The sequence below is a fragment of the Macaca nemestrina genome, chromosome 5, assembly GCF_043159975.1.
Source record: "Macaca nemestrina isolate mMacNem1 chromosome 5, mMacNem.hap1, whole genome shotgun sequence".
In the NCBI taxonomy this organism is placed as follows: Eukaryota; Metazoa; Chordata; class Mammalia; order Primates; family Cercopithecidae; genus Macaca; species Macaca nemestrina.
Genome location: NC_092129.1, coordinates 73200852 through 73222070, shown reverse-complemented (window position 1 = coordinate 73222070; position 21219 = coordinate 73200852). Strand labels below are relative to the sequence as shown.

Here is a 21219-nt window from a genome sequence, read left to right as displayed (position 1 = left end):
GAAAGTAACAAGAATATTGAGCAAATAATTAGAAGAGTATTTCTATGTTCTGGATCAACCACTTATTACGTCTCTGACATTAGACAAGTCATTGTGGTTAAAAGATTTGGGTTCTTAATCTAAAAATGAGGAAAGTAATTCCCACTCTGCCTGTAATGCCATTATCAAGAGATGTGATGAATACGATGGGCATTTACAGGCCATAAAGCCTGAAGAAGTGATTGAAATTCTATTTGTGAGAGTCTCAGTTCTGCAGGAACAATGGCAATTTCTAATCTGTTTACCTTGTACCTGTGACTTTGTTTAAATGTGAGATTCCTGTGGTCCTCCTGAGACTATAAATGTCAGATGCACTAAAGGATGGAGGCAACTATCCAGATAATTTAGAACCAGAACACCGTGTGTGGCGTTTCCAGAGAGTGGGCGTGAATAATATTAGAGAGGCATCCAAGAGTAAGGCCATGTAGGATCTGGTAGGCCATGCTAAGGACTTTGAAATTTATCTTGAGTTCAATGGAAAGTCTTTGGGAGTATTGACGGCAGAGGGCAACATGATGGGATTTCTGTTTGAAAGGATAACTCTGGAGAATGTGCAGCTAGCCTCCAAAGATGGAGCCCAATGGCCCGTACTCTTCAGAAGTCATTTTTTGTGAAGTCCTCTCCCACCACCATGAAACTAGGCTGGCCTTTGACATACGTTAACCAATAAGTGTGACAGAAGAGATGTTGTCCTAGTTATAGATCTAGCATTTATGAGGACTGTCCACTTCTGCTTCTTCTTTCTTGAACCACTCACTTTGGGAGTCTTTAGCTACCATGGGAGAAGCCTGGTTACTCTGCTGAAAAACCACATGGGGAGGACAGGCCCTGAGAGGACAGGCCCTGAGGCTCCACAAAGAGAGGGAGGTCCAGCTTTCTCCTTGTCCAGGTAACTCTCTACCTCCAACTGTGTTAAAGACACCAAGTGAAGCCAGCCAAATAATCAGTCAGTCAAGCCCAGTCAACACACAGAACTATGAACAACCATAAAATTGTTGCTTTCAAGTTACTGTGCTCTAATAAAGTTTGTCATTGCAATAGATAACCAGAATATGGATGTAGAAAGGCAAAAGAAGAAACAGAGAGATGACTTAAAGGCTTATTCAGTTTCCAGGTGAAAGATAATGACGACTGAGTTCTAGAGATAAGAAGTTGTTGAAGTTAGAGATGACACAGTTTGTTGAAGGATTGCTGGTGGGGTCTGGGATAAAGATGAGAATCAAAGGTTACTCTATATTTGTTGGCTGGAGAAATTAGGATCACAGTGCTACTACTTAGAGTTATCTTTTGCATATTGTCAACATAAAAAGAATTATATTGGCTGGGTGCAGTGGCTCATACCTGTAATCCCAGCACTTTGGGAGGCTGAGGTGGGCAGATTGCCTGAGGTCAGGAGTTTGTGACCATTCTGGCCAGCATGGTGAAACCCCATCTCTACTAAAAATACAAAAAAAAAAAAAAAAAGTTGGGTATGGTGGCGTGGTGTGCACCTGTAATCCCAGCTACTCGGGAGGCTTAGGCAGGGGAATTGCTTGAACCAGGGAGGTGGAGGTTGCAGTGAGCGAGATCGCGCCACTGCACTCCAGCCTGGGCAACAGAGCAGGGTAGAGAAGGGCAAACAGAGGATTAGCCATATTAGATATTTGATAGATACCAGAGGGCATGTCAGAGCTGAGGTCTAGTTATTGGAGTCATTAATTTAATTTGTGGACAATATTAACACATGGTCCTGTATGAGATCACCTGGAGACAAACCATAGTTAGAGAATAGACATACTGCAAGATGGAGCCCTGGAGTATGCCAATATTTAGAAGTCTGGAACATGTATAGCATCCAAAAAAAAGGGGGAGACTGAGAAGAAATGGTCAGTGAGAGCAAAAGATAATCAGAAAAGTATGTTGTCCCCAAATCCAAGTGAACAGGTGTTTGAAGGAAGAAAGTGTGAACAGTTGGGTTAAATAGTGCTGAGAGATCACATAAGAAGAGGGCTAACCATGGCTATTGCATATGACAATATGAATGTTGTTATTGACCAAAAACAAGACTAGCTTCAGTGGAGTGGTGGGGATAAAAGCTTGAACTGATGAGTTCAAGAGAGAGTGGGTGATTACAAATAATGGCAGCAATGAGGATAAAAATCATTTTATCTCATTTTTGCTATGAAAGGGAGCAAGAAATGTGTGCAAAACTGGTGGTATGGGGGTTGCAAGAGGACTTTTTAAAGGTGGGACTTATCACATGATTGCTATGTCATTAGAATGTTCTAGTGAACAGGGAGAACTTGATCCCAGGGGAGACGACCCAGGTAATTTCAGGAGCAAGTTTCTGAGTAGGTGAGCAAGGCTGGGATCCAGGGCATAGGAGGAGGAATTGACTTCATCTAGGAGAAAGGCTTTTCCTCCATAATATAGGAGAGTTGTGTTCTACATGAGCACAGATGCTTGATCTTGGTGGACTTGGTGGACTAGGAGGAGAAGGATGTCTTCCAAGAGCTTCTGTTTTTGCTGCTAGAAATTTGGAGAGGAGATGTTGGAGTATTGAGGAGAAAAAAATAGTCATCTGGATAGAGTGAATGGACTAGGCATTCAGAAGCATACCTGAAGTTCTGAGTTTCTGTTTCTCCACTGAAGAGTGATTTCATCATGATCCCCTGTCCTGTTGCTACATGGTCTGCTATTTTGTCCAAAAGTCATGTTGAAATTGTTCTGAACTGATGTTGCCATAGAGCTCATGTACACAGTCTTAGTGAATTGCCCTAAATTTCATATCTGTTGGGGATTCAAGATTGGTGTGCCACTCTATGAGACATTGATCAGGACATGTTATTAGACTCTACATAGGCAGAATGCTGAAGGATCTTTGCCAGTTACTGTGAATATTTTAGCAGCATTACCATAGAAAGTATTGCAAAAACTATGATTCCATTCTGGAAATAGAAAACGTGTTTGCTTGTTTATGTCTGCTGAGTGTTGAAGCCATTCAGTGGGACTCGGGGTGGTTCCTTGTGCCCCAGGTGACTATGAATTATTATCATGGTGTTATTCTCTCTTGCTGCTTCAGCATTCTTGATAACCTATTTTCATCCATCAAGAAGGGTTGGTTTTTTTCCCCTTGGTTATTTTTTTTCCTGGTTTATTCTATTTTATATTTATCAAAGAATAACCATAGAAACACAAGAAAGCCTTATATTGCTGAATAGCATAAGTTTCGAATAGTGTTCAGAAAAACCTGGAGTATTATCTTTCTCTCTTCCCTAGGAACAATTTACAAACACACACACACACACACACACACACACACACACACACACACACACAGATGCCTCGTGAATCTAACCGACACTGATTTTTTTAAAAGACAAAAATTCAATTATTCAAATGGTAAGTTTAAAAAACATTTCCAGTGGAACCTGTCTAAGCTTAAAAATACACTGGTTACTGTAGATTTTTTAAGAACTAGAAGTATCTAACGCTATGGAAGAAATTAGAGACAGTCTAGTGATAGAACCCCTGGATAAATAAGAGGGTGATATGATTTGCCTTTGCCAGTACCAAAAAGAAAAATGATGATGATCTATTTTTGAGCCACAAGTTAGGTTAAACCAAGATTGTATGAAAACAAAGTCTTACTGGCTAGAACAATTAAATATTGATGTGTCATGAAACACATTGATACAAAGAATATAATTATAAAAGATAAGTTTTTAGCTGAGTGCGGTAGCTTGCACCTGTAATTCTAACGAATTGGGAGACTGAATGGAGAGGATCACTTGGGGCCAGTAGTTCATGACCAGCTTGGGCAACATAGTGAGATCCCCATCTCTAAAAAAATTAAAAAATTAGCCAGGCATGGTGGCGCACACCTGTAGCCTCAGCTGCTTGGAAGGCTGTGGTGTGAGGACCACTGGAAATCAGGAATTTAAGGCTGCAGTGAGATATGATCACATTACTGCACTTCAACCTGGGTGACAGGGCTAGACCCTATCTTTAAAAAAGATAAAATTTCGGTGCTAGTTCAGAAATGCTCTGAGTGCTCTGAGGTTGAATAGAACCCTTTGGCCAATTTCAGAATGTCGTTTTGTGCACTTCAGTATATTTGCAATTTTAGACCAAATGAAGGACTTTTCACTTGGGGATAAAAACTTCTGACTTTGAGTCACTGAATTTTCTAATGGAATAAGCAGTAGAAGCGTTCAGAAGTGATAATGGGCAGACGACTTAAACGTGTTCTTTAGTGTCCTCAGCTTCTCTAGGGAATAAATATTTCATTCTGTGGAATGAGAATCAGCTTTTGAAGTAACAGTGATAGCACCAGAATTTTTTCAGCTCTGTGCCTCTAGAGACACTACCTAGTCTAAGTAATTGAACTTTTGAAAATGGGGCTAGGGAGTGTTCATAATGCTGAGGTTTAGACTCAGATGAACGCCTGACAGGAAATTATTTGGGCCTGTAATAAATGGGTGTGGTGGGGCATAGCAAATCCCAATTTTTCTGAGGATTCTTGGCTAAGAGAACTGAGAGAGTGTACATTCTAGCCCCTGTCCCTAAAGCCCGGAAGGTACCTAAGGATGCTTGCCACACAGAATATAAGAGGGATAATTCAAGCTTGCAATATAAACACTGAGGATTAGAACTGTAACTACAGCTGGCTTAAGCAATGTTAAAGACCCTTGGTTTTCATTCTTATCTGCAAAGTGAAGCCACATGATATCAACTTGCATTTTAATTGTCTTAGCATGTTTGATCTTTCTTCTAATTGAAATATAAAACGATCTAATTTTGGGTATCTTTCTGACCGACTGATCCTAGGGATAAAGGAGGGACTCTGGCACTTTACTAATAGTCAAGATTTCTTTGTGTTAGGATGCACATTCCAGAACGCTTTGAGCTTGGAAGCAGAGCAGGAAGAAGGCTGTTAGAATAAATAACTGCTAGTAAAGGGTCAAAGCAGTGCTTGTAATAAGGGGAAAGTATTTTTTCTCTTTTGTATACATATATGTGTTTTATTAAGAAGATATGGTGAGTCTGGTTCTAATTCCATTCTGTCTGCAACAGGAAATAAATGAAAATCTACAATTTTAAAAACTAAAATGATTTAATTTATACAGAACCAAAAAGGCTGCAGTTACTAAATAGTGGTCCCAGCAATTATAATACCCCTTACTTGAGGGGTTTAGATAAGCAATATCTAGAAGACAGAGTCACTAACGTAATTCTAATCTTAAGGTCCATGGGAAATATTTTATAGAGAAAAATCCAACAATAATAGCAAACTTACTTCTAGAAAAAATGCCATTTTTAGATGATTCAATAAGTCCAGCTCCTCAAATGCTCCCTTCTTTCCCATAAATAGTTACATGAAGGGTAAATAATTAAACTTAAAGCACAAATACAGCAGCAGTGGGCCTATAGGCAGCTGGGTTCAAGTAAGGTCTTGGGCTTTCTTGGGGTCTAGGCAGAGAGAACTGTGCAGAGTTTTTGCTGCTTTTCTTGGAGTTCTTGGATGAATTCTGGGAACCAGCAGACTGGGAAGATCTTCCCATCCACTGAGTGTGTTGAGTCTCCCTGATCATCGAGAGAGTAGGGAGGAACTGAGGTGGACTAGGTCATTTCTGTCCTCGACGGTGGTAGAGTTGAAGATTTGGAGGAGATGGATTCTTCCAGGTGCAGCAGCAGGAAGCATGCCCAGTTCTATACCACAGGCCCATCGAGATAGAAGGGATGAATAGTAAAAGTATGTTATTCTCCTTACCTTTGGTTGCTAATGGTCAAAATAGGTTTTAAAACTGATAAATCAAGTAATATCACTGAAAAAGTATGTTCCTCAAAAACTGGATGATAGAGAAATAAGGCAGGAAAAGGAACAAAGGGGAACAATATTAATTCTGTTATGATCATATAATGTATTAAGTCAAATACTGTAGAAAATGAAAATAATTAAGATATTAGATGTATAGATATAAAAGTAACCACTGGAACAAAATATTAATTATATACATTATTTGAAAAAATCATACTAAAAACAAAATAAAACAAATAAAGCAGAAGAAGACATAGTGAAAAAACATAAAATTTAAAGTATAGTAGAATATGTGATGGCAGAGATAAGACCAAGATAATGTACTGATAAATATAAATGAGCTAATGAACTCACAAAAAGAAAAGTTTCTGATCGAATCACAAAGCAAAACACAAATAATAATTGCTTCATAAGATTCATCTTTAAAAAATAATTTAGACATGCTGAAACTAAAAGGATAGAAAAAGATGTAACAGGAAAATACAAACAGACCAGGTAGGGTGGCTCATGATAGCAATCCCAGCACTTCGGGAGGCGGAGGCAGGAGGATTGCTTGAACCCAGGAGTTTGAGACCAGCCTGGGCAATATAGCAAGATCTCATCTCTACAAAAATAAAAAATTAGCTGGGCATTGTGATGCATACCTGTAGTTCTAGCTACTTGAGAGGCTGAGATGGGAGAATCACTTGAGCCCAGAAGTTTGAGGCTGCAGTGAGCTATGATCACACCACTGCACTCCAGCCTGATTGACAGAGTAAGACCCTAACTCTAAATAAATAAATAAATAAATAAATAAATAAAGGAAAAAGAAAGGAGTTATCTTAACTTCATACTAGAGTGAAATTAAATAAAAGTAGGAAGTGTAATAATCTATAAATATCTGTGCACCAAATAATATAGTATCAGTATTCATTAGGCAAAGACTATGAGAAATACAGATGAAAAACGCATTAAGGATAGTCTTTAGTCCATTATTATCCAATCATGTAAGATCAAGCAAACAAAATTTAAGCAAGACTACAAAAGGTATAAATAACCTGACTAATGATATGGGTTCCATATATTCAGAAAATAGATGTTATGTCCTTTTCAAGTGCTCATGGAGCTATAAATAAAAATTGACCACATATTAACACAACCTCAGTAAACTTCATAAATTAAAAAAAAGACTTATTTTCTGATCAAAATTAAATATTAATGAATTTATGAGATTATTGGAGAATAAGGTAACATCTATTACAAGAAAATAAAACTATAAAAAAAGGCAGATAAAAAGCTTTCTTAAAAACTATTTGGTAAAAGAGAAAATCTATACCAAAATAGTAAAATATCTGGAAAACAAAAATAATGGTAAAACTATATATCTGAACCTTTGGCATATGGATGGGATGAAATAACTCTGTCTAAATAATCAAGAAACAAAAAGAAAAAATTAAACACTCAACACAAGAAGTTAGAAAAACTAAAATAAACTTACAAGAAACAGAAGGAAAAAAAGTAAATAAAAATTATAATAATGAATTAGAAACTGAAAACCATTAGAAATAATGAATAAATCTCACATTAGGTCTTTTTTGGGGGGAAAAAAAAACCAGACCATAAAATTGTTAAAACTGTTAGCAAAACCAGTCAAGGAATAAAGACGGGAGTATGCCAATAAACCATAAAAAATGATAATGGGGAAATAATAATAATTGAAAGAGGCAACAGAGATGGCTGTATCCAAATTATGCTATTTAATTTCATGAAATATATTTTCTAAAGAATGTGAATGGTCTAAATTGCCCCCAGAAGAAATAAAACAATAGCACTAAATGTTGTTTTTTTTCCATGCCTGGCACTGTTCTGAGAGCTTACAGACCTTAACTCTTTTATTCTTTGCAACAAACTTATGAGGTATTCTTATTCTTATTATTTTAATTATTGCCATTTTTCAAATGAAGAAATAGAGGCACAGAAGAAGTGATCTGCCTAGGGATACACAGCTAGTAAGTGATGGAATAAAGAGTCTAACCATGGTTGCCTGGCACCAGCTTTGATGCTTTCAGCCAGTTTACTACATTGACTGTAAGAAAACCTAAGTAAGCCAAATGCCACAGAAGAAATAGGAGTTACTGTCAAAGTGTTACTTCCCGAAAAAGAAATCAGACTAGAGAGTGGCAAAGAAAATTCTACTCTGCTTTGATGTAATCTAATCAATGCTATTTGATCAGTTCTAAATAAGAGAAACAAAAAAACTCCCAGTTTTTCTCTCTCTCCTTCCTTCCTTCCTTCTTCCTTCCTTCCTTCCTTCCTTCCCTCCCTCCTTCCTTCCTTCTTTCTGAGGGAGACTTGATCTGTCACCCAGGCTGAAGTACAACAGTGCAATCTCTGCTCACTGCAACCTCCACCTCCTGGGTTCAGGTGATTCTCCTGCCTCAGCCTCCCAAGTAGCTGGGATTACAGGTGCCCACCACCATGTCTGGCTAATTTTCGTATTTTTAGTAGAGATGGGGTTTCACCATATTAGCCAGGCTGGTCTCGAACTCCTGACCTTAGTTGATCCACCTGCCTCAGCCTCCCACCAGTTTCTTTTATGAAGCAAACATAACCTTGATATTAATGCCCCAAAATATAGCACTTAAAATGTCAACGAGCCAAGCGTGCATGTGAATAATAATAAAAGCATTCCAAGTAAACAAAATTCTAGCAAATGATTAACAACTTCACAGCATAATAGATTGCATTTTATTCTGGTTATATAACAAAGATTCAGCACTAGGAAACGTAGTAATTTATCAACTAATCCGTAAAAATGTAATCATTTTACATATACATAGATACTGAAATTAAAGTTGATAAAAGTTAATATTTGTGATTAGAAAACATTGTGGTTAACTAGTAATGTATTGAAGCAGGAAGCAGAATTGCAAACTGATAGTCTATATGCAATGATTATTAGAGTGGTACTCCAAGTGGTGTTTTCCTCATATTGTAAAGAAGCTAGAAAAATTAAGTTAAATATTGAGAAATTAAAAGAATAAACAAAATGTGATTCCAAATACACTTATGAGAATGGCTGTGATTAAAAAGACCAAACATAAAAATATTGGCAGGAATGTAGAGCAATGAAACTGTCATATATTGCTCTTGTGGGTGTAAACTGGGACAGTCACTTTGAAAACCAGTTTTGTAATATCTTCTAACACTAGATGTTTACATAGTCCTTCACACAGAAATGTTATGTATCCTTATAAATATTTATAGAAATATATCGGAGAGAGAAATGAGTATATGTGTCCACCTAAAGACGTATGTCCAAAATATGTTTATAAAATAATTTGTACAATAAGTAACAGCTTATTCATAATACCCCCAAACTGGAAACAATGCAAATGCCCATCAACAGTAGAATGGATAGATACATCGCAGCATATTTGCTTAATGGAGAACTCCACAGCTACAAAATACAACCGCTACCTACAACAACATTGATGAATCTTACTGTCATGAGTGAATAAAACCAGATGCAAAATACTATGATTCCATGTATATGAAGGCAAAAAATAAAACATTGATGTGTGGTTGTAGAATAGGTGCTATGGGGGATCAGAAGGAGTAGGTTTTGACTTGGAAGGCATAAAGGAACTTTCTAGGCTGCTAGAAATTTCTCTGTATGGTCATTACAAGGGTTTACACATAGATAAACACTCATCAAACTGTACACTAAATATCCGTGTTTCTAATGCATCTCAGACTTCAATAAAATATTACAAAATAAAAGGAACATAAAGTAAATTCTATAAAGACAAAATTTGAGAGTTTTGAATATAACACAAAGATTTCTCTTACACAAATAACGTCATGGACAGAATTAAGAGGCAGGTTATAGATGGAGATGATTCTGTCACAATATATAGCTAAAAAGGACTAAAATCTTGAATATATAAGGATTTTCTTTAATTTAGGAAAAATAAGACAGGAATGCCACTAGTTAGCCCAGAAAAGATGTAATTAGGCAGTCCACAAAAAGGAACATTGATACCTGATTATTCAATCTCATTAGTGAGGAAAATTTTCAAACTAACAAAATTAAGGCAGAAATAAAAGAATATCTGAAATAAATGAAAACAGAAACACAATATACTAAAATTTCTAGAACGCAGCAAAAGCAGTGTTAAGAGAAAAGTTTATAGTGCTAACCATCTACTTCAAAAAGTTAGAAAGCTCTCAAATTAATGATCTAACCATCACACCCAGAGAAAACTAACCCCAAAGGTAGCAGATGAAAAAAAATAACTAAAATGAGAGCAGAACTGAATAAAATTGAGACCCAAAAATATATATTTAAAAATAGACAAAACCTAAAGTTGATTATTTTAAAGGATAAATGATACTGATAGACTACTAGCTGTATTAACAAAGCACAAAAGAGAGACGATTTAAATAAGTTTAATCCACAAATGAGCTCACAGAAATATAAAAGAAAGATTCTCAGAGACTACTATGAACATCTGTATGCACACAAATTAGAAAATCTAGAGGAAATTGATAAATTCTTGAAAAAAAAAAACCCTCCCAAGATGGAATCAGGAATAAATTAAAACCCTGAACAGACCAATATTGAGTTCCAAAATGGATTCAGTAAAAAGCAAAAACTAACCCCCAAAAGCCCCTGACCAGCTGAATTAAGTCCAAAGTCTACCAGAAGTGCAAAGAAGAGCTGGTACCAATTCACCTTGAAATATTCCACACAATTGAAGAGGAGGTACTCCTCTTTAACTCATTCTACAAGGCCAGGATCAACCTGATACCCAAACTTGGTAAGAGATACAATGAAAAAAAGAAAACCACATGCCAATATCCCTGATGAACACAGATGCAAAAATTCTCAGTAAAATACTAGCAAACCAAATCCAGCAGCACATCAATTATGATTCATCACTATCAAGTAGGCTTTATTCCTGGGAAGCAAAGTTGGTTCAACATTGCACAAATTAATAAATGTGATTCATCACATAAACAGAATTAAAAACAAAAACCATATGATCATCTCAATAGACACAGGAAAAACCTTCAATAAAATCCAACATCCCTTTATGATAAAAAACCCTTGAGAAACTAGCATTGAAGAAACATACCTGAAAATAATAACAGCCATCTAGGACGAACCTGCAGCCAACATTGTACTGAATGGGAAAAAGCTGAAAGCATTCCCCTTGAGAACTAGAACAAGACAATAATGCGCAATCTCACCAATTCTATTCCACATGGTACTGGAAATCCTAGCCAGAGCAATCAGGCAAAAAAAAAAAAAAAAAAAAAAAAAAAAAAAGAAAAGAAATAAAAGTAACCCAAATAGGAAAAGAAGCCAAACAAGATCTCTTTGCTGATAATATGATTCCATACCTAGAAAACCCTAAAGACTCCACCAAAAAGGTTCTTGGAACTGACAAAAGACTTCAGTAAAGTTTCAGGATACAAAAATCAATGTCCAAAAATAAGTATTATTTCTATACAACAATAATATTCAAAGCTGAAAGCCAAATCAAGAATGCGATCCTATTCACAACAGTCACACACAAAAATAGAAAATACTTAGAAATACATCTAAACAAGGAGGTGAAAAGTTTTTATGAGAACTACCAAACATTACTGAAATAAATCAGAGATGACACAAAAAATGAAAAAATAATCTATGATCATGGATTGAAAGAACCAATATCATTAAAATGGCCATAGTGCCCAAAGCAATCTACAGAATTAAAGCTATTCCTATCAAATTACCAACATTATTTTTCACAGAACCAGAAAAAAAACTACTCTAAAATTCATATGGAACCAAAAAAGGATCTGAATAGCTGAAGCAGTCTGAAGCAAACAGAACAAAACTAGAGGCATCTCATTGCTCAACTTTAAATTGTACTATAAGGCTACAGTAACAAAAACACATGGGACTGGAACAAAAAAAAGGAACACAGACCAATGGAACAGAATAGAGAACCCATAAATAAAGCCACACACCTAATGCAGCCATCTGATCTTTGACAAAGTTGACAAAAATAAGCAAGGGGAAATGACTCCCTACTCAGTAAATGGTGCTAGGATAACTGGCTAATTATATTCAGAAGAATGAAACTGGACCTCTGCCTTTCACTGTATACAAAAATTAACTCAAGATAGATTGAAGATTTAAATGTAATGCTTCAAACTATAAAAATCCTAGAAGAAAACATACAAAATAACATTTGGGACTTTGGCCTTGGGAAATAATTTATGATGAAGTCCTCAACTGCAACAAAAAAATTGACCAAATAAAACTAATGAGCTTTCTGCACAACAAAAAACTATCAACAGAGTAAACAAACCACCTACAGAATGGCAGAAAATATTCACAAACTATGCAACTGACAAAGGTCTAATATCCAAGATCTATAAGGAACTTAATCCAACAAGCAAAAAACAACCCCATTAAAAAGTGGACAAAAGACATGAACAGACACTTTTTTTCTTTTTTTTGAAACGAAATCTCACTTTGTTACCCAGGCTGGAGTGCAGTGGCGCAATCTCGGCTCACTGCAAGCTCCGCCTCCCAGGTTCACGCCATTCTCCTGCCTCAGCCTCCTGAATAGCTTGGACTACAGCGGCCCACCACTACGCCTGGCTAATTTTTTGTATTTTTCAGTAGAGACGGGGTTTCACTGTGTTAGCCAGGATGGTCTTGATCTCCTGACCTCGTGATCCCCCCACCTTGGCCTCCCAGAGTGCTGGGATTACAGGCGTGATTCACTGTACCCGGCCAGACACTTCTTAAAAGAATAAATACAAGTGCGTGATAAACATATGAAAAAAAAAATGCTCCACATCATGAATCATCAGAGAAATGCGAATCAAAACCACAATAAAATGCCATCTCACACCAGTCAAAAATGTGTATTATTAGAAAGTCAAAAAATAACAGATGCTGGCAAGGCTACAAAGAAAGGGTAACACATATATTGTTGGTGGGAATGTAAATTAGTTAAGCCACTGTGGAAAAGAGTTTGGAGATCTTTCAAAGAACTTAAAACAACTACTATGTGACTCAGCAATCCCATTACTGGATATATATCCAAAAGAAAAATCATTCCACCAAAAAGTCGCATGCACTCATATGTTCATTGCAGCACTGTTCACAACAGCAAAGACGTGGAATCAACCTAGGTGCCCATCAATGGTGGGCTGAATAAAGAAAATGTGGTACATATACATCTTAGAATACTACACAACCATGAAAATGAATGACATTATATCCTTTGCAGCATCATGGATAGAGCTGGAGGCCATTATCCTAAGCAAATTGATGCAGGAACAGAAATCCAAATAACACATGACCTCACTTATAAGTGGGAGCTAAACGTCCGATACTCATGGATATAAAGATGGCAACAATAGAGACACTGGGGGCTACTAGAGAGAAGAGGAGGGAGGCTGCAAAGGCTGAAAAACTGTTGGGTACCATACTCCCTACCCGGGTGATGGGATTATTCACTCCCAAATCAGCATCAAACAATATACCTGTATAAGAAACCTGTACATGTACCCCCTTAATCTCAAATAAAAGTTGAAAGAATAAAAAAAGAAAAAAGAAAAAAATTTTAAATAATGTTAAATGTAACCATCAAAATTAATCTGCAGAGACAATTTGTAGTGAATTTGTGTATGTGTACACATTGTGACTCTTGAGAAAAATCATTCTAAATATACACAAAGAGATCGTCCGGCATTGTTAGTCAAATCAAAGAGTGGGAAACAATGTAAATGTCTGTATATAGGGACTTGATAGGTACAATGTGGTATTACACATGATGGAATGCTATGCAGCAGTGAAAAGGAAACTACTACATCTACAGCGGACAGCCTGGACAACTCGCAGTATTCTGAATGAATATTGTGAAGAAACATGAAGAGATGAAAAGCCCAAAGCCATCATGTAAATTGTATTCACATAGTTTATGGTGACATAATGGATTGGGGTGAAGATGAGGTGATATTAGAGATGATACAAAGGGATATAAGGAAGGAAAATAAAAGGTGAAAATAAACTTAAAACAGAATGCCAGAAGCATAAATTATACTATGTCATAAACTGTGGTCGATTGCATCAATTCTAGGCACTTGGACCCTAAAAGAATCAGATAATCTCCCAGATAACACAAGAAAATTACAAAACTATTTTTCATTTCCCTTAAATTGCAATTTATAAAGCTAAATCACATAAAAATAAACAAACTGGAGAAAGCAAGAACTAAATCAGAGTAACATCATTTATAACATACCCTTTTTGCAGGATCTTGATGAGCTCAATCTTTATCTTGTCTTATTTTTTGAGTATTCGATTGAAATCAAATATGATTACATCTGCTTCAATTTGGAAGATGCCATGATTTTTTGATTTCTAAAGGTCTGTCAGAAAAATTGACAGATTTATTTTTTATCCATCTAAAACTTCTAGTTTTGCTGCTATAGTGTAATTATATAGCTTATGAAAATATACAGCAATACTTTTTTACCTATAGAGTTTTATATAATCATATTAACTAGTCAAATCTTGTATGAAACCTAATAAAGAATATTCTTGACTAATTATACTCAGAATGGCTTATTATTTCCTTAGTGTAGATATGACTTTTTTATTGTTACTGCAGCTCTAATTTAATGAATAATCAATTTTGGTAACTAAAATTCTGCTTGTTTTACCCTGAAAAAAACTACCAACACAATTTTATTGATATTATTAGCACCATGTCAGATCCCTGGAAAATTTAAAAATACTGTACAAACTACAACTATAATCACAATCTCCATATCATTACAACATACTAAACTTGTAGACAAACTAGTTCTCCTTAATTCATTTTGTTAAATAAGAGCAAAAGTCATGATGAGTTGCAAAAGGCCATGATTTTTATGTAGCGCAAATCTGCAAATGGTTACAATCCATAGATCAACAGGTCACACACTGGAAGTAGTTAATATTAATGCAACATATCTGTGCTTTTTACTTGTGCCATTTTTTTGGTTTCATTTTGAGCAAATCAAAGAAAGTCTGTAGAATGTGGTGGCTGTAGCATCAGCTTCAGAGCCACATTCAAATAGTCACTCCCCACTTAACAATCTGGGTCACAGTGCATCACATGTTTGATCTTTCTGTGTCCCAGCTTCCTCCTGTGTTAAATTGGGGAATTGTCCTTACAATCTATTAGGGTTCACTTAACTGGTGTCCAGAATATTGTGAAAAGAGTCAGAGAATCCAGCAAAATGGAGCTTAGCCAAACAAATCTCACACCAGATGCCTCTGCCTTAGCACAAACCTTCCCACAGAGCTCCTCAGAGCAGGCAGGGCTGTGATACACTCAAAATCTCTGCAGTTGGCAAGCAAAATGAGCAACATCTGGCACTAATTACCTCACTGTCACACACTGGTCAGCAGTGAACCACCCTGATGACTTTTTTAGTGACCAGCTGCAGAGCATATTGCTTTCCATCAGGGTCAAGAATTCTACGTTGCTGCTGGGCACAGTGGATGTTTCAGGTGCCCAAAGGTTGGCTCACAGTCACAGGTGTGGTCTATTAAGGTGGGCAGGGACTCTCGGCAGGTGCAACAGCCTTGATCCCTGTATTTATGTCCTCACATATATTAGCTTGTCCTTTCATGGTGAATACACTCCTTTTTATATTTATGTTAGCTTCAGGATACTGCCCTAACAATGCATGCGTATCCTGCAAATTAGATCTTCATCAATAATTTTAAATAGTTGAATTGACAACGTTGAATTAGATTCAAAATCCATTCCCATTTTCAGAAGCAATTTTAACATTAATTTGTCAACGAAATAAAAAGAAGAGCTGTTCAAATCTTGAAATATGATTTCAACTGTGGTATTTTTTTTTTTCTGCAAGCTTATTATGAACAAAGTTTTATTGATGATCACATGAAGAACTTTAAAATATCATCATTTAAACCTTGACCAGGAACTGCATCTTACCATTTCAAGCACAAGATTCAGATATTAAAAAGACATGTTCAGGTCGGGTACAGTGGCTCATGCCTGTAATCCCAGCACTTTGGGAGGCCGAGGTGGGTGGATCATTTGAGGTCAGGAGTTCGACACCAGCCTGGCCAACATGGTGAAACCCCACCTCTACTAAAAATACAAAAATTAGCCGGCCGTGGCGGCGGGCACCTGTAGTCTCAGCTACCCGGGAGACTGAGGCAGGAGAATTGTTTGAACCCAGGAGACGGAGGTTGCAGTGAGCCAAGACTGCACCACTGCACTCCAGCCTGGGCAACAGAGTGAGACTCCATCTCAAAAAACAAGGAGACATGTTCAGAGAAACAAATTTAAATTTCTCATTTAAATTTTGAAAAGCTGAGATCTGAATGTTTTATAGACATTAATTATATACTATATGACCAAACATTTTTTCTAATAATTAAGTAATATAAAGAAAGTGCAATGAAAATTTTTTGTTTGCCAAACACCAAGTGGATATCTCTACCATGACCCAATCCCACATGTATTTCTTCCATTTTTCCATAGAAATGTTATTTTTCTTGTGTGCCATGCCTCAATAATTGGGGGAAGTATTTAACCAACATATGGTATAAACCAAAACTGGAATGCACTGCAAACATTAGAACAGAAATGTAGATGTATATTACTAATAAGGGAAAATGTCCAAGCATAGTAGATGCTACTAGTTCTTACCAATATTGGGTTCTTCTTTTCTTCCTGGGCACTTGGGAAGCTGCATGTCTCATCATTCTCACAGTTGGGCATTAACAATTATCTAGTTCTGGATAATATTAGGTGAGAAGACATGACATGGATCACTTTCGGTGTGAGATTTTCCAGTTTTCTGTTTTTCTCTGCCTTGCAACTAACAACATTCCAGATGGTGGAGCATCAGTCACTCTGGATCCCTGAGTGAGAGACTATATGGACAAAGGTGCTGTCATCAAACCCAGTGATCTGCAGCACATCTAAACATTTACGTGTAAATCCACTGATAGAGGTTATTTGTGCTCTCAGCATAAACCTAGTATATCCTGACAAACTCATCAAAATATTAAATAAAAAATTGTAAAATACATTGGGGCTTATATCTAGACTAAATTAAGAATTGTTAAAAGATAATAGAAAAAACAGATGATCCGGCAAAATTATGGGCAAGTATCCTGAACACAAAAGAAGATACACAAATGCTCAATAAATGTATAGAAAGGTGCTTAACTTTAGTAATGAGAGAAATGCAAATAAAAACATAACAAAAGACCACACATATACCATAATGACTACATGAGACAAATGCAATCCCACGTGCTAGCAAGGTTACGAAGCAAGGGAAACTCTGGCAGAAATGTAAACTGGACCAACCCTTTTGCGAAACTGTTTTGCATTATTTACTAAATTGGAATCTATTTAGTTCAATAGCTGAGCCTATGACTCAGCTATTCCATTGCTAAGAATCAACTACATATCAATGAAAAAGATCCAACACCTGAAAATAAAAGTAGAATAAATAAAGAGTGGTGTGTTCATATACTAGTACATTTATTATTCATCAATAAAGGCAAACAAACTATAGCAAGACAAAATTACATAGATAAATTGCATAATATAACATTGACTAAAAAAGCCATAAGTAGAAAAAGATGTATTGTATTTTTCCTTTTCATGAATTTCAAAACTTACAAAACTGTCCATTCTGTCGGAAGTCAGAATCATGTTACCATTGATGAAGAGAGAAGTAGTGATTGTGCAGTTGTGTGAGGCACTTCCTCGTCCTTCAATATTACTATCCTTCCTTGAGTGGTGGTTACCAGGGTGTTCATTCTGTTATAATTTACCGTGGGGAATATTTGTTCTTCAGATGTTTTATGTGTGTTTGCTATTCTTAAAGAGCTAGGAATGTTACTAATGCAAAAACTCCTTCTGATAAATACGTGAGTAGGCAAAGAATATAGTGTGACAGTATGTATTTCAAGTGAATTATACTGTATGGTAAAATTATAGATGGTTTTATATTATTCTTCATATTTTTAATTTTATATATTTAATTATACCTTTTTAAATTTGACAGGAAGTGAAGCTGTTGTAAATAAAATAAATACCTCAACCTTATGGCAGGCTACGAAATTTCCTTCATAGTTTTCTTCAACTTAAATCTCCTTTCACTAACTCTTATTTTTCAGAGGCATTGCATTTAATATAACATTTAAAAATGTATCTTTGCATTTCTGTTTCATTCAATTTTACTACTGTTTTAGCAGTAAAAATCTTACTGCATGATCAGTAATTTATTTCAACTTTATTTAAAGAATTAGTAGGCTTGGCTGGAAACTGAGCCATCATTTTTATGTTTCTATTAGACAATACATTCTGAGTTATGAAGAGTAATAAAAACAAACTTTTAGAACTTAAAACTCCTTTGGTAAGTTGAAATCTTTGCTTTTAAGAAATTGTTTATGCGACTATCTCCCATAGTTTGTGCCAGAGGAAAGCAAATCTTCAAGTGTATATAAATATTGTACATTTTATTTCACCCTCTTAGTTTGGCTGTGTCTGGTGGTTTTTGTTGTCTTAGGACACATTTTGTCATAAGAAGGTTATAGCTGAAGTAGTAGTTTTCAAAATATGTTTTGTGAAGATTATTTCTGAGAGATGTTACACAAGCGCACACACACACACACACATTCACATACCCCTCGTTTTCAGAAGTATTGGGGAAGTGATGTACTCTCTAGCTTCCCTTGGAGATTGACAGGTCTCTCATTAGAATACGTAGGACTGTAAATAGCCCTGCAAACAAATGAGCCTTCTTTATTGAACTTAAAACATTCTTCCCCATATTTATTTAAAACAGAACATTTTCCCCACTGACCACAGCTTTCAATATTCCCAGTTCATGAAATCCTGGCTTACATCTAAGGCATATTCGGTACAGTCATCTGTGATCATCAAGCATGATGCCCCATTTCTTCTCTGCCTAAAACACATTTGAGTAATCTTTGCCAGAAATCTGAAAAATGAGGATTCTCATCTTTCTCCTCTCCTTCCCTAAAATGCCTTTTGTTTTATGCAGTTTTAACCACAGTGGTAAAGCCCGTATGTGTTCTGGGGAACACTGTTAAACTGGCTTTGTCCTCCATAGTGTGCCCCCACGCCCCTGTTTCTGTGCCACTTCTGGAGACCTGCATCTCCCCTGCTGCCAACAGGGCCCAGCACCTCCCCGCAGCCTCACCCCCGGTGACCAGCACACCCCTCCAGAGCCCATCCAGCCTTTTTCCTGTGGGATCTATTACTTAAAAGGGGCCTTTCATCCTCTCATCTACTCTATTAAAACTTCCATTTTCTGGATATGGCTGTTTAGAGAAAATCATTTTCACAATTTCACATAGTGAGAGAGAGCATAGCCTAATGCATTTTTCCCCCTAGAATGGTAGCTTCTTTCTTTCTTTCTCTTTCTTTCTCTTTCTTTCTCTCTCTCTTTCTTTTTCTTTCTTTCTTTCTTTCTTTCTTTCTTTCTTTCTTTCTTTCTTTCTTTCTTTCTTTCTTTCTTTCTTTCTCTCTCTCTCTCTCTCTTTCTCTCTCTCTCTCTTTGCAAAGACTGAGATTTCTAAGTTTAGAATTAGAGCTAGAAAGATAATCAAGTACAGTTTATCAGGAAAGAACCTGGGGAGATATGTTTCAGAATCCATGTATCAGACCATAGAGGAGTGACAAGTTCCAACCTCAGTACTGGGTTCACTTGGCTTCTAATGGCATTGGTTTGGACAACAGGACCCACCTGTAGTAGGTATATTTCCACTTATACTTGCACTGCTTAGAACAGGAATTGGAAACTATGGCCCAAAGGCTGTTTTGGGCCAGCCCATGAACTGATAATGGTTTTAACATTTTTCAATAGTGGAGAAAAATATCAAAAGAAGAGCAATATTTTATAAAACATGAAAAGTATATAAAATTTATATTTCAGTGTCCACAAATAAAGTTTTATTGGAACATAGCTAATGGTCATTTGTTTTCGCATTGCCTGAAGCTGCGTTTGCATTACAGCAGCAGAGTCTGTAGTTATGACAGAGACGTATGGCCTGCCAAGCCTAAAATATTTACAACCTGGCCCTTTACACAAAAGTTTGCATGCTCTAACCTAGAAGAGAGAAAAACATCTAAATGGAGCTGCTGCAGGACCACCTCACCTCGCCACTTTCTGATCTAGAATAACACTGTGTACCTTCTATCCTCACACTAATGCTAACGTGTAGGTCCCTCAGGGAACAGTTTTTGTTTTTTTCTTTTTTCCATTTGCTTCTTGAGGTCTTACACTTTTTATTTTATAAATTTGCCAATGTAACACTTGCTTTTCACGACAAATTAGAGTTAAGAGATGGTTTTAGAAAAAAAGTAAAACCTTTTTTACAAACCCGTGAAATTCCTCCACCATACGTAAGCAGCATTAGCAATTTGATATACATTATTCCACAAGGTGCTCTATGCTTAATCAAACAGAAACGAGCATGTACAGTGTAGAATAATTCACTCCTTGAAAGTAGAGCTAATCTGGAGAGCAAAAAGGCAAACTTGGATAAAAAGTTATGGACATATAACTTATAACATATAACATATATACATACTTATATAACATATAACACATATACACACAGACACACAAACAACACTCCACATTTTATAAAAAGATTTATAACTAATGTATAGTTATTAAAACACACATGTATTCACACACAAAACCAACACTCCACACTTATAGTAAAGCGCAGTCACTGATCGATTTTTTATAACCCATTGTTTTTAGTTGTTCCTAATAGTTTAGGATGAACCATGATTATGTAGCCATTCACTTTGGGATATGCATCCATTTTTCTTTCTTCCTTCTAATCTAACCGTGATAAACACATTACACATAAATCCTTACATACTGGAGATTTGATTTCTTTAAGATAGAATCCCCAGTGTGGCAAAAGGTTTGTGCACAGGAAGGGTAGAGGGGGGTTAAGGGTGAGTTGGGAATGGTTAAATGGAACAAAAAATAGAACATATGAATAAGGATTATAATTTGTATATTTAAAAATAACTAAATTAATATAATTGAATTGTTTGTAACACAAAAGGTAAATGCTTGAGGGGATGGATACCCCATTATCCATGAGGTGATTATTACACACTGCGTGCCTGTATCAAAATATCTCACACAACCCATAAATATTTACACTTACTATGTACCCACAAAAATTAAAAGTACAAAATAATTTTAAAAATGTTTGAGGCAGGAGAATTGGGTTTGGAGGCAGGGAACCAAAGGCTGATTCACACTGACTTCCTGGAACTAAATCAAAA

At 36.2% G+C, this 21219-nt stretch overlaps 2 long non-coding RNA genes across 3 annotated transcripts in view; one reads left to right on the top strand and one right to left on the bottom strand.

Annotated features, from left to right (window-relative positions):
* The window catches only part of LOC105478707 (uncharacterized), a 61309-nt gene that overhangs the window by 1524 nt on the left and 38566 nt on the right, over positions 1-21219 (bottom strand). The window contains exons 3-5 of one of the 2 annotated variants that reach the window (XR_011623478.1): positions 16570-16796; positions 14137-14263; positions 5062-5730 (exon numbers count right to left, since the gene is read on the bottom strand). This is a non-coding gene — a long non-coding RNA (uncharacterized lncRNA). Of the gene's footprint in view, positions 1-5061; positions 5731-14136; positions 14264-16569; positions 16797-21219 lie in introns of those variants that run through there. The other variant, XR_011623477.1, reaches the window with a different exon arrangement.
* LOC105478706 (uncharacterized) overlaps positions 1-21219 on the top strand; it is a 77853-nt gene that overhangs the window by 36059 nt on the left and 20575 nt on the right. The window lies entirely within an intron of this gene.